The sequence below is a fragment of the Pelodiscus sinensis genome, chromosome 2 (genome assembly GCF_052426305.1).
Source record: "Pelodiscus sinensis isolate ZL-2025 chromosome 2, ASM5242630v1, whole genome shotgun sequence".
Classification (NCBI taxonomy): domain Eukaryota; kingdom Metazoa; phylum Chordata; order Testudines; family Trionychidae; genus Pelodiscus; species Pelodiscus sinensis.
In genome coordinates, this window is record NC_143053.1 from 161834358 (window position 1) to 161847020 (window position 12663).

At 38.4% G+C, this 12663-nt stretch overlaps 1 long non-coding RNA gene across 1 annotated transcript in view; it reads left to right on the forward strand.

Moving 5' to 3' along the window:
- Positions 1 to 1509: 1509 nt before the first annotated feature.
- LOC149525366 (uncharacterized) overlaps positions 1510 to 12663 on the forward strand; it is a 74507-nt gene continuing 63353 nt past the window's right edge. The window contains exon 1 of the long non-coding RNA XR_016348637.1: positions 1510 to 1848. This is a non-coding gene — a long non-coding RNA (uncharacterized LOC149525366). The remainder of the gene's footprint in view (positions 1849 to 12663) is intronic.

Genomic DNA, 12663 nt, shown 5'->3' on the forward strand with positions numbered 1-12663 from the left:
TGTCTAATTCGATCTTCATTATTGGTCTTTGGTTCATGTTGCATCCCAAATTTAGTTAAGGGGCATGGAAACAATTCAGCATCATATTCTTTAAGGTAATATTAATTTGGGCAATGTTCATGCCTGAGACTCCCCAGAAGTGTCTGCGAAGACAAAGACGAATAAAAACCCTGTGCAAACATGTTCATTATAGTGAACATTTTGTATGTGATCTGATGGAAAATAAATATTTACACACACAGCTCTCATTCAGGGTTTTAGGGCTCCTGTTGCAACTCATCTTCTCCCGGAGCTACAATGAGAAGGGCCATACTGCTGTTAAGCAGTAGCCAGCTAGACAACTTTCCACACTCCATCCAGCCTTAGGTGAGTGTTATTGTGTAATTTACTACTCTATGTAACTCTAGCATTGTAATAAGTTGTGTTGCTGCTTCACTATTGGTGAATAATAATAATAATAATAATAATTAATAATAAAAGTAGCAGTAGTATGAAGAATAAGAACAGCTTGTACTTTTTCTTAGTAGTTTTCATCATATAGCATCCTAAGGTATTTTACAGATCATAGAAACTTTATGAATTAAAATTACATGCGTCATTAAAATATTAGCATAATAAACTATATATATTCCAGTACATCATAAAATATATTAGCATGTAAAAAATTTAGCAACCTTGTTAATACTTGTATATTTTTGTTGGCTGAAAGTAATTCATGGACACATCATGCTTTGGATCTTGTGCTGTTCTTGTTCTAATTAGGATTGTTTTGTAATTTCAGAATGAAAGGGCTTAGAAGAAACTATTCTAAACTATAGAAATATTTTGAATAGTTGATCATATTTATTAATGAAATTTTTAATAAGAATTCATGAGTTGAGAATGTGCCAGAAGATCTTGAGAAGTTTACTAGCCCAACAAACATAGAAAAAGTCCACATAATTTTTGCAGACCTTTTAACTCCTTTTCTTGGCAATACAGGCAGTCCCCGGGTTATGTACAAGATAGGGACTGTAGGTTTGTTCTTAAGTTGAATTTGTATGTAAGTCAGAACTGGTACATATTGTAGGGGAAACTCTAGCCAAACATTTTTTTTAGTTTTGGATAGCATAGGGAAAGGTTAACTTCCTTCTAATGTTTGTTTTGCTGTCTGTTCCCCTGTTCAGAAGATTTCACATCTATTTCTGTCCCTGTGACAAACTCAGGACTAAAGGAGTAACTCATCAAATACCAAACAGCTCTGCACCATGCTTTGAGCTAATAGCTTTATTTCCACACACCACCCAGGGTTCTAGGAGGAGGGTCCTTTTTTTGCTAACACAATGAGGCCAGCACTTTGTTTGTTTTGGTGGAGTCTTTGTTTGCCCAGGGAGCCCAGCATGTATAGGGGGAGGAGGGGCGGAGAGGCTGCTTTTGTCTGCTGTTCTGCAGCCTGTTGCTGGCAGGGGGGGAGGGGGGAGGCGTGCAGGATGCGAGGCCGCGGGGGGGGGGGGGCAGCGGACATGGGGAGGCACTTTTCCTCTGCCCTGCAGCTCTGCCGGATCCCTGTCCCTGTGGCCAGCTGCTGCAGGCAGAGGCCAGTTGGAGCCGGCCGAAGAGGAGGAGGAGGTGGATTCTAGGACCCAGGTGAGCGAGCCCCGGGGACGCTGCTGCGCTCTGGGAGCCCGGCATGTATAGAGGGGAGGAGGGGCAGAGAGGCTGCTTTTGTCTGTTCCGCAGCCTGTTGCTCAGGGGAGGGGGCAGCCTGTTGCTGGCAGCGGGCGTGGGGAGGCACTTTTCCTCTGCCCGGCAGCTCTGCGGGACCCCAGTCGGAGCCGGCCCGAGGAGGAGGAGGATCCTAGGACCCAGGTGAGCGAGCCCGGGAATGCTGCTGCGCATGTGCGGGAGTTGCCTCACCCCGTTCGTATCTAGGGATCCGACGTAAGTCGGATCCACGTAAGTCGGGGACTGCCTGTATGTTCTTTTCATAAAAATTAACAATTTCTTAAGGAAAATATTACTGTTCTATAGAAAAAGCACTAGTTTTTGTTGTTTTGTAAAGAATAGAACTTATATAAAGTTTAGCAAAGGAAGTAACTCTAGTTAGCCTTCCTCTTGAAATTTCAGTATGATCTCTCTGATAGGTTGGTCCACCTGCAAGGCCCCTAAATTTATAACCAGTGTTACTGATTGAATCTGTTTGCATAAATGACTGCATATAGATCAAAATATACTTCTGTTTTCTGATATTTACTATTTTGTCAAAAAGGCTAGCAGTGAAAAAGGTGAATACTGTCAAACATTTTCAATATATTTTCAATACACATTTAAATTTTAAAATTAACTTACTTTGGTAGTGATTTTTCTAGTAACGGAGACCATTTTAATGTTAATTGAGGCCATGTCTATAAATATGGCTAGATTGGCACCGCTGTGATCGATTCAGCATGTCTGGTTATGACCAACCAAATAGATGGCAGAGTGCCTTCCTATCAGCTACAGTGCTCCAGATCCCTGAGAAGAGTAAGGAAAATTGGTGGGAAAGTGTCTCTTCAACACAGCCTGGTGTAGACATCACTGTAAATTGATCTAAGCTACATCAACATCTATTATGTAACGTATGCAAGTGAAATACTGTAACTTTAGGTCCACTTACACCTATAACGTAGACATGCTCTGACAATGAATGCTTCGATCAGTGTTTCCCAAATGGTGTTCTGCGGAAACCCGGGGTTCTGTGAAGTGAAAATAAGGGTTCTGTGAGAAAATTCCATTACAACAACATTTTATAATTAAAAAAAAATGTGCATACATTGAATGTGATTTCTGTTTTTAAATATGTGTAATTAAACTAAATGTTGATCTCATGACCTTGTTTAGTATTTGTTTATTATTATCCTTATTTATTTGTGGTCTACTTTTTCAGCTCCATATATAAGACTGTTATTAAGGATTCTGCAAAATTCTTTTGAGTTTAAAAGGGTTCCGTGGCAAATAAATTTGGGAAACACTGGATTAGATAAATTAGTTCTACTCACATGAATGTTTGCAGAAGAACAAACTTTACATAGTTGTATTGGAAATTTTATATTTTATCTAGGATGCCACACTATTGATCATCTCAGGAGACAGAATCCCTATATTCATAGCTTTGTACAAAATCGTACCTGTTGAATTAAATTGAAAGACTCCCATTAAAATTAGGCTAGCTGACTGAAACAGGAGTCAGAGTGAAACAGGAAACAGAGTTTACCACTAGGACCACATACACACATCCTGTTCCTTTGTGTGAATGTGAAAAGAATTAATTAACTAAACTGCATCTAACCAATACATCTTTCAATACTTTAATTTTTGTAGGAATTATGATTCATACAAGCAACATTTGGCCCAGCAAGTTAAAGTATTAGTATTTGGAAAAATTTCCCAAACCCCATTTATTTGCTTGTTTTTTCAACATTGATATGCCTTCTTAAGAATTTTAATACTTCCATGACATCTTCAATCCTTCATACTGATCAAGTAATAGAAATAATACTAACTGATGTTTGTGCCATCAAAAAAGTTCATAAATATTCATTCAAATAAAAACTTTTGCATGAAAATATTATCATTGCTTTTCATATTAAACATGCTCAGTAAGTATTCATGTTGGAAATATTTAACAGGCATCTTCAAATGAGTTCTTGAGTATGGCTGGTGAGTTCTTGAGTATGCCTGGTCTAAAATATTCCATTGGAATTGTATTTTCAACAAAAAATTATTTTTGAATAAACCTGTTTTGGTGTGAAAAGTATCTGTTTTGCCCAGAAATGTTTGATATTTTATTGAAAACCTAAAACTAAGGGTGTGTCTAGACTACAAAGCTCCGTCAACGGAGCCATGTAAATTAGTTTATTCGGCATAGTCAAAGAAGCTGTGCCGATGAGAAGCTGATCCGGCACAGCGTGGAAGTCTAGACAAGGTGTGGTCAACAAAAGAAGCCTTTGTCGACCTCTCCAGTATACCTCGTGAACGAGGTTTACTGGAGAGGTTGACAAGACTTCCTTTGTTGACCACGCCATGTCTAGACTGCCGCGCTGTGCCGGATCAGCTGATCATCAGCACAGTGCGGCGGCCATGTTTATTTTAATGAAGTGGGGATTATTTAAATCCCCGCTTCTTTGACTATGCCAAATAAACTAATTTACATGGCTCCGTCGATGGAGCGATGTAGTCTAAACACACGCTAAAGCTCACAGTCCAAGTCCAAAACCAAAAATATTTTTGGTTGGTGCTATTTTGATAAAAAGTAAGTATTTTCCAAATTAAAAAAGAGCAAAAAAAAAAGTTAACATTTTCTCCAGAAACAGAATCTTGTTACCTTGATTTCTGAACACTTCTATTTGGAAGATATCCATTCAGGAAGCAGAAAAAAATGTCATATGACTTACATGAGTAATCACGCAGTTATATCAACACATTTCAAATGTTGAATGCTGAAAGCAAAAGTTGTGGCAAACGCATTGTTTTATACAAGAAATATTTTAGCCTGTAAATTGCTACCAATCTAAAGGATTTTCAGGGTAATTTACAAACAGAACAAAGGGCTAACTTTGTTAAGTAAAATAATTTATCCAAGTCTGTATAGTGCCAACTATTACTAGCCATTTACATTAAATTTTGACTATCAAATATTTACCACCAGTACTTTAAAGTTCAGCTAGACTTTAGGAAATCATGATCTGACAGACATTTCACAAGCAGAAAAGAGATTAAGGTGCAATTTGAAACCAGGCCGAAGGAACTATTTGGAGAACTATTCTTTTGGTTTGGAGAACTACTCTTTTAGTTTCTTCTGTTCATTTTTACTAGGCTGCAGTAAACCTGGTTACAATAGTAAATTGGACTACAAGACTGGGATATATGACTGTGGCGCTCCTGACTTCAACACACTAAAATTCAAATTCTTTCTTCAACACACTAAATTATTATAACTCATTGCCTCAACCTGGGCCGTGTCCAGACTCAGGGGTTTTTTCGGGAAAAGTAGCCTTTTCCCGAAAAAACTTCCCCTGCGTCCAGACTCAAGCCGCGTTCTTTCGAAATTATTTCGAAAGAACGCGGCTTTTCTTTCGATGGCGGTAAACCTCAATTTACGAGGAAGAACGCCTTCTTTCGAAAGTTCCTCTTTTGAAAGAAGGCGTTCTTCAATGTACAGAGGCCGTCTTCGAAAGAGAGCATCCAGACTCGCTGGGTGCTCTCTTTCGAAAAAGCGGATTTCTCTTTCGAAAGATCCGCCTGCAGTCTAGACGCGATCTTTCGAAAGAGGCTCTTTCGAAAGATGTTTTCGAAAGAGCCTCTTTCGAAAGAAGCCTGCAGTCTAGACATAGCCTTGGGGAAATATAGGACCAAATTCTCAGAAAAAAAAAATCAAATGAAAAGAAACTCATTTTATCCACTCCCTTGTCAATTAAGGGTGCAACTACACTGCAGGACTTAACACGAAATAAACTACACAAATTGAGCTACATCAATTGCATATCTTATTTTGAAATAGCTTATTTCAAAATAGGGAGTGTCTGCACAGCACTTATTTTGAAAGAGAGCACTCTTCCTCTAAATTTCCTTACTCCTCATACAATGAAGGTTAAAGGAGTCAGAGTAAAAAGTCCTCCAGCTTGACAGTATTTTGACACTATTTCAAAATAACTGCCTGCTGTGTAAACGCAGACTGAGTTATTTCAGAATAGCACTAGTTATTTTGAAATAGTGTTGCAATGTAGACATACCCTAAGGCTAGTTCCATTAGCTGAGAAGCTAATAAGTTGTATATTGATATCATATTAGCCTCTATTATGTAATGCTTTAGAGAAAATATAGGTTCCTCAAAATATATTTTTATTTTTAAAATAAAATCTAAAAAGAGAATGTGTAGTGTAGGCAAGACATCATCTATGTTTTTTTATCAATACAATTTCTTGATAGCAAAGCTGGAAGTTGTTTTAGAGGAATGTAAAATCCATCCCATGTGAAAATTTCCTAAATGAGAAATTCATTCATGTAATACTATTCCAAAACCTAATTCTCCACACACACACCACCCTTGTTTTTTTGGCCTTACATCTCAAAACTCAGTTAACTAAAACTGTATACAGAATACCACATCAAAGGCAGATAAAGAAAAAGAGAGGCAGGAGAAACGGGGAAATAACATAAGGACTATTTTTGTATAAGCATTTCCAGTTTTCTTGCTCTTTTTTCACATTCACAGCATACTTGTTAGTGCAGACATTAAAATTGGACCAAACACCCAGATAATGGAAAATGTAATAAATTTGCTTCCTAAGGCATTGCATCAGGTTGGTTGAATGCTTCTATAACTTAATCACAAATGATACTACATCACTCTATAAGGTGTGATGATACTCTCCAGTGACATGGTGGGAAAAGTCAAACTTAATGAAGACAAAAATAGAAAGTGGGAATTTGACAAACTTCATAAAGGCCACATAATACTGCTTTGATGTAATTACAGTGCTGGACACAGGAAAAAATGACTTCTTTTAATAAGCATTCTCAAGGCAGGATATAAATATAATTATCCCCATTTATTTTATACTACATGAAAGAAAGACAAGTCAAACAGTTTGATGTCTTTAACACAGATTTAATATCAGCAAGCAAATTTATTGTGTTTGCTGTAGAATGCAGTTCTAAGTACTAATTGTAAAATTGAATTAGAGAGAAAGAGACATAACATTTAAACAGGCCCCAAAACACTACTTTTAAATAGCCTCCTCCCTTCCTTTCCAATGCTAGACATCCTCCAAGTGCTTCCTTTCCTGAACCCCGCTTCTTTAAACACCTGCATAAAATGCCCATACACCCACTTGGACTAATAGTTTGACTACTGAACTCTCCAACAACGTAGTCTAGCCCCCTTAGTTAAGCAATCTGAGTTTTGGAGTTTCTTGGTTGGCAGTTGGACTCTTGAGCTACTTGCTAGGTTGTAACTGAGTTCTGGACCTGACTTCCTTGGGCTTTCTTTTTAGCCAGTGAATAGCCTCCTTGACTCGTTAGCAGTTGGACTCATTGCCATCTGAAGGAATGCCTGGCCTTCCTGGCCTTTCTCATGTGCTCCCTGTGATATGCTGTCACCCCTCATGTTCTCCTGTTTTGGTAATAAAGGTATCTGGTCCAATGGGCACAGTATGGCTCACTGATGGAAGAGTGATTTCCCCTTTCTGCTCAGGCTTCTGGAGATATCTACAACATTCTTGCACCTCTAAAGATGAGAAGATTGTTTTCCAGCAAGAAGTGTATTACCAGCACTTCTGAAGAAAGATCAAAGGAAAGAAACTCCTACTTCACTTGAAAAGGAAAATAAAAATGCCCATTCTTGGAATAAAGACTAATGCCACAATGTTATTGATTACAATGGGACTACTCCTAAGTTAAAGTACTATTCGCTGGAAGTAAGAACATTTAGAAACTGGCAGAAAATGAGGAATGTTCCCCTTTGTGTGCTGTTACCATTTAGGAAGAAATCAACAATGCATAAATGCAAATAAACATTTTTAAAATAGCCTATGCTCCTTTCATGTTTTGTTCAGGTTTCTCCCACTCATGAGTTATACAAAAAAGGGTGTGTAAAAAATTTCCAGGAAAAGAGATTTCAAGGGAAAAAACCAAATTAGCAGCATCTTTAAATAGACCATTCTAATTTCTTTCAGACTTCTGTTTATAGTTTTCCCCTTCATTGAACAGGAATTTTTTTCTCCTTTATCCTCCTCTAAGTATTTTCAAATGTTCATTTTTTAGAAAGGCAAATGTTTTCTAATGACTTGTCTACAGGAAATATTGTACTGGTTCAGTTACTAGTTCTGTGTACACAAAAGTATTTGTAGACACTATTTTGGTTCATACAAGTTTTATTTCCATTTAGCTTCATTCATCTGGGAATAGGTTTGAGCAAAATTACAATAAGACATACTTACTCCAAAACAAGAATTTACATGAATTTAACTTAACCAATTGAAATAAATGAATACAAATTAGTGTGTAGAGAAGATCCAAGTCATACATGAATTTTAAATGCAGTTATTGTTGTTTTGTGCTGCTAATCAGAATAAGATACACATAGGAATATGATTTAGAAAATACCTTTTGAGTGGGTGACAGTAACTGATAATTTATTGTTACCAAGGGCCAAATCTTTGGCTGGTAGAAATCAAAATAGTTTCATTGATTTAAAATGAACTATGCTTGTTTACATTAGCCGAAGTGCTGACTCCTAGTTTCTTTCAAAATGGATGTTTCCTTTTATCACAAGATTCTTCAATTTTACATTAAATAGCACTCATGAAAAATAGGAATTGCTTGTAAGATAGGTTGCTTTTCTCTACAGTAACTGTACATTGTATTTGAGGACAAAGCTGCCTCCCATAAATTGTTGGTAAAAAAAAAAAAAGACTGGTTCTGAATGTCTTATTTGTCTTTTTACTTGCACTACTGTTAGTCCAGACACTGCTGTTGAGTTATTTTTGGTTTATAGAAGGGTAAATGAGAGGAAAATCAGGCAATTAAATCACCCTGCTCTTGCTACAAAGTGACACTTTCAAATTGTTGGGAAGTGAGTTCTAACTGCCTTCTAATTATACTCCACTTTTCATCTATTTATTCATTCTTTTGTTTTATTTACCTATTAATTCATTTTAACTTGAATATGGCCTTTGGGTACTCTATAGGAAGAAGCATAACATACAATTACTAATTTTCCACTAATCCTGTGACCAAAAATATGTTTTTTTTAAATTCAAGTCATTCATATTTGAAGATAGCATGGATCTGAATCTTTTTGATAGAACATAATATAGTGAATAGAACTGGTAAACAAAACACCTTCTTTTGTGAAAAACTTTCAAATGTCATTGTTTTTTACTTAAAATCTTGATGATAAAATTAAGTTCTAATATTGGACAAACAGTTGAATTCAGAAGTCTCAGAGGTGTAGCCATGTTATTCTGTAACTTTAAAAAAAACAAGTAGTCCTGTAGCACCTTAAGCTATGTCTTCACTAAGAAATTCTTTCAAAATAACTAAATTCGACTTAATAACTCCTGATTTTACAAAATAAGAATAACGTGTCCCCACAACAGGGAAGCCTTGAAATTGGTCCAAGGCAGGCTGTTAGTGTGTATGCGCTACCTCAACTTAGAGTCCCAGGAACCACTGGGGAGTAATTAGTTCGAATTACTCTGGGGAGTAGTTATTTCAAATTATTGGCACTGGAACATCCACAATAATGCTATTTTGAAATAATTATTTCAAAATTAGCATTATTCCCTGGGAAAAGCAGGAGCACAGATTTCAAAATAAGTGGCCCCTTATTTCAAAATAAGAGGCTTGATAGTATGGACGCTCCACTTATAAATTTGACCTAAGGAGAGTAGACCAGGGACAAGAGACTAAAAAAGGAAGTGGGTTAGTTTCTAAGGGTACATCTAAATTACATGGCTCCGTTGACGGAGCCATGTAGATTTGTTTGTTTGGCAAAGGGAAATGAAGCCGCGATTTAAATAATTGCAGCTTCATTTAAATTTAAATGGCTGCCACGCTGAGCTGACAAATAGCTGATCAGCTGTTTGCCGGCTCAGTGTGCTAGTCTGGACGCACCCCGCCGACATGAAAGCCCTTTGTCAACCTCCCCGGTAAACCTCATCCTACGAGGCATAACGGAGAGGTCGATAAAGGGTTTTCAGGTCGGCGCGGGAGCATCCAGACTAGTGCGCTGAGCCGACAAACAGCTGATCAGCTGTTTGTCGGCTCAGCGCAGCAGCTATTTAAATTTAAATGAAGCTGCAATTAATTAAATCTCGGCTTCATTTCCCTTTGCCGATCAGCCTAATCTACATGGCTCCATCCGTTGATGGAGCCATGTAAACTAGTTTATCTGGCATAGTCAATGAAGTGGGGATTTAAATAATCCCCGCTTCCTTAAAAGAAACATGCCCGCCGAACTATGCCGACAATCAGCTGATCCGGCACAGCACGGTAGTCTAGACACAGATCTGTTGGCTGGAGAAGCCTTTGCTGACTGATCCCTTATGCCTTGTGAAACGAGGTTTACAGGATTGGTTGGCAAAGGCTTCCCCAACTGATAGATCTGCGTCTAGACTGCCGCGCTGTGCTGGATCAGCTGATCGTCGGCACAGCGTGACGGCCATGTTTATTTTAATGAAGTGGGGATTATTTAAATCCCTGCTTCATTGACTATGCTGGGTAGACTAGTTTACATGGCTCTGTGAAAGGAGCTCTGTCATTGGAGAGGGGTAACTAGTGGTGTCCCCCAAGGATCAGTCCTGGGACCAATCCTTTTCAACTTATTCATAAATGATCTGGAGAAAGGGGTAAGCAGTGAGGTAGTAAAGTTTGCAGATGATACAAAACTGTTTAGGATAGTCAAGACAGAAGCAGACTGTGAGGGACTCCAAGGAGATCTCACCAAACTGAGTGATTGGGCAACAAAATGGCAAATGAAATTTAATGTGGATAAGTGTAAAGTAATGCACATCGGGAAAAATAACCACAACTATACGTACAGTATGATGGGGGCTAATTTGGCTACGACAAATCAGGAAAGAGATCTTGGAATTATCGTGGACAGTTCTCTGAAAACTTCCATGCAGTGTGCAGCGGCAGTCAAAAAGGCAAATAGGATGCTAGGAATTATTAAGAAAGGGATAGAAAATAAGACCCAGAATATCTTACTGCCCCTGTATAAAACTATGGTATGCCCACATCTTGAATACTGTGTACAGATGTGGTCTCCTCACCTCAAAAAAGATATTTTGGCCTTGGAAAGGGTTCAGAAAAGGGCAACTAAAATGATTAGGGGTTTGGAATGGGTCCCATATGAGGAAAGGTTAAAGCGACTGGGACTTTTCAGGTTAGAAAAGAGGAGACTGAGGGGGGATATGATAGAGGTCTATAAAATCATGAGTGGTGTGGAGAGGGCCGATAAAGAAAAGTTATTTATTAGTTCCCACAATAGAAGAACTAGAGGACACCAAATGAAATTAATGGGTAGCAGGTTTAAAACTAATAAAAGAAAGTTCTTCTTCACACAGCATGTAGTCAACCTGTGGAACTCCTTGCCAGAGGAGGCTATGAAGGCTAGGACTATAATAGAGTTTAAAGAGAAGCTAGATAATTTCATGGAGGTTGAGTCCATAAAAGGCTATTAGCCAGGAGATAAATTGGTATCCTTGGCCTCTGTTTGTCAGAGGCTGGAGAGAGATGGCAGGAGACAAATCGCTTGATCATTGTCTTCGGTCCACCCTCTCTGGGGCACCTGGTGCTGGCCACTGTCGGCAGACAAGATACTGGGCTAGAAGGACCTTTGGTCTGACCCAGTACGGCCGTTCTTATGTTCTTATGAGCTATGTAGTCTAGACATACCCTATAGGTTTGTCTAGACTACAGGGTTTTGTCGACAAAAGTCCACTTTTTGTTGACAAAACTATACCTGCGTCTACACGACTGCTGAGTTCTGTCAACATAACATCGACAGAACTCGGCAGTTTTGTTGACGGTAGTAAACCTCATTCTATGAGGAATAATGCCTTTTGTCAACAGAGTTCTGTCGAGAGAAGTCATTATTACAGCCACACTGTCCTTTGAGGCTACACTCTCATGTCGACAAAGCAGCTTGCTTTGTCAACAGAACTGGATGTAGTCTAGACGCTCTTTGTGAACAAAGCCTCTGTCGACAAAAGCCTGTAGTCTAGACATACCCAAAAGTGCAGTTGAATACACAGACATCTCTTTGACAATAATCTAGAAAAGCCACTAGCACTTTTCACTGTTCTGTGGAAGGGAACAAAAATGATGCCATGATGTTATTCATTTCTGAAAATCTTGAGTCGCTGACCAGAAAGAAAGATCAATGAACTATCATGAGGTAGCATATCATAAAAAGTTAATGATTGTGGAATAAGAAAAAAAAGATCATCCATTTGTGAAGGTATAATTTAAAGAGAAACTGGTTTTAATCATCATAAGTATTTGATGGACAAAGTATACTTGACTTCAGTAACTGTTAATGTTTCTCGCCTTAATGGAGAACAAATTGATGCTGAGTCTCAATGTACCAATAACATGTCTGTGTATGGAAACAAAATAAAATGCAATTCTCAAGGAAATCTACAAGAAGGACCATTTGCAAAAAACAATCTCCTTATCTTAGAGTGCTCAGATATTACAGTTATGGGCTCTAAATGGCTCAGAACTCAGTACAAGAGCCTTAGTGGATTAGCACAGAATTACAGAACTAATGTAAAGTTTGTATTAGGGTTTGCAAACACAAACTAATTTGACTTATTTAAATGGAGAACTGTGAAGGGTGAAAGAATGGGCTTGCTCTTTTACTGCATTTGGCCACCCTTTGCCCTGGGAAGAGTAATTGAAGAGCATTACCAATGTTGCCAACTCTCTTTTAGATGGAGCTAGTGTCCTAATTATGGATTGAATCCTCTCTCTCACACAAACTTCAGGTCTGCCTTGCAGAACCACTGCCCTTTCCCCCAGGTTATTTATCTTCTACACTTACCTGTCTGCTGGGGATGAGCAGCCAGTCAGGACTGCTACAGGACAGAGGCCAAGCTCTCTCCCTTCTCTCAGCCACTGACACCATCTTCACAA